A 1,883-nucleotide genomic window follows, 5' to 3' on the forward strand; every position below is an offset into this window, starting at 1 on the left:
CCTCTCGCGCGCTGCCGCTCGCCTCCTTCACAGGGTGACACGTCTGCAGGGTGAGTGAGTGGCATTGGCAGACTGTCAATCCCTCACCAAAGCGGCCATCAAACAACATAAAACACACACAGTCACTGGGCTGCTGGGCTCATAAATTCCAGCTGGCTGATATTTTTGCACATTGCTTTGCAGAGAGTGTGTAATTAATTTTTTTACAGTTCTTTCCCCTTTATTTCCGCTCTTTTCTTTGCACAAGTTCAAACTTTTGATTGCTGCTATTTTACCCCCGTTGCACAGACTTGGGATCATTTGTTATTTTTTGGGGGGGGAGGGCAATTAATTTTTTTTTTCCCTCTGTGATTGTGTTTTCTTGGCTTTTTTTATGTTGCAATTTGGGGGTGGGGGTGTTCTCTTGGTTTGTTGTGTTTTTTGCTGTTTGCCACCCTCCTAACTTCTTAAGGATTTGAAAGCAAGTTTTTTGATTTTCTATTTTTTTTAATTTTGTCTTTTTGCAAAGAAGATTTTTGGACAAGTGGGGAAAGACATAAAAAGCAACAATAAAAATAAAAAAAGGAAAAAAAAAAAGCTTTGGAGGAAGATTGTACCAGGGAAAGAAAACTGCAAAGAAACCCTATCAACTCATTTATCCAAGCCACAAATATTATGATGATGAAAGAAGATTGTAACTAAAGAAGAGAGTGATTTACTGCACTGGAAAGGAGAAGAGAGTGGAATAAACAACTGAGATCCGGTCACACAAATACTGATTTTTTTGTTGTTGTTTGGTTTTCTTTTTTTTCTTGTGTGTGTGTGTGCAAGAACAAAATACCCAGTCAGGAACTGAATTGACTACAAGAGCCAGAGATTTATTCGCATTTTCTTTTCGAAGCATAAACCTCCTTCCTCCGACGGCGAAGCTCCTGCTCTCCCCCGCTTTGCCGTTTCTCCGGCTGCTGTCTGAAAGTGCATTGATTGGGCTGCGGTAGGAGGTATGGATGATCAGTCCAGGATGTTGCAGACTCTGGCCGGCGTGAACCTGGCTGGCCACTCGGTGCAGGGGGGCATGGCTCTGCCTCCTCCCCACGGACACGAAGGGGCAGACGGCGACGGCAGAAAGCAGGACATCGGGGACATCCTCCATCAGATCATGACCATCACTGACCAAAGCCTGGATGAGGCACAAGCAAAGTTGGTTTCGTCTAATTAAACCTTGTCTTTTTTGTGTGTGTGGTTTTTGTTTCTCTCCTTCCTGCTCCTCTGCAGAGACCTGGAGTCTCACGATTAGAGCAACTTCTTAATGCTGTAGGAGAAATTGCAAGCAGCAAAGGCAGAATCAAAGTTGCTATTTAATGATTTTTTTTGGTAAAATAAATATATAAATAGGCGATGCTTATACCATTTTTCTGTTCCATTTTATTGCACTAGTGTGTGGAAGGCTGTTGCTGATATATTCCCATTCTCATTTCCATGTCTTTAGACACTATCTGGTTGACACTCATTTAAAAATCACCATCCAGCAGTATTTGTCTGTTCTTCGGGAGGCTTTGATTTCTTGTTAGGAAGTGTAACTTTCTTTCTTTCCTTCTCCCTGCCCCCGAAGTGGTGGTAGATGAATTACAAAGCTGACAAGATATTGCTGCAGGGGGAAAACCCTCAATGTTTTAAATCACAGTAAATACAAAACAAAGAATGTTAACTCTGGAAGTTCCCCCTCTCCTTAATAAATCAGTTATAATATCGCGGAATGGAAAGTACTCGAGGCAGGCGGTGATTTATATACCCCGGGCATCGCCCGGCATTTGCACAGAGCTAATGCGATGTGAAATGAGCGGGTGGAAGAGACCTCGAGAGGCGGCCGCGGCCCCGGCCGGCGCGGCGGGCTGTCACGGCCC

General features: G+C 43.9%; 1 long non-coding RNA gene across 1 annotated transcript; it reads right to left on the reverse strand.

Annotated features, from left to right (window-relative positions):
* Positions 1 to 832: 832 nt before the first annotated feature.
* On the reverse strand, positions 833 to 1,875 carry LOC112977726. Its single transcript, XR_003257624.1, has 2 exons — positions 1,388 to 1,875; positions 833 to 1,159 (listed from the first exon to the last, which is right to left on the reverse strand). It is a non-coding gene; the product is annotated as an uncharacterized LOC112977726 (long non-coding RNA).
* Between the last annotated feature and the right edge of the window lie 8 nt (positions 1,876 to 1,883).

This window comes from Apteryx rowi, unplaced genomic scaffold (assembly GCF_003343035.1).
Source record: "Apteryx rowi isolate R43461 unplaced genomic scaffold, aptRow1 scaffold_120, whole genome shotgun sequence".
Lineage (NCBI taxonomy): Eukaryota > Metazoa > Chordata > Aves > Apterygiformes > Apterygidae > Apteryx > Apteryx rowi.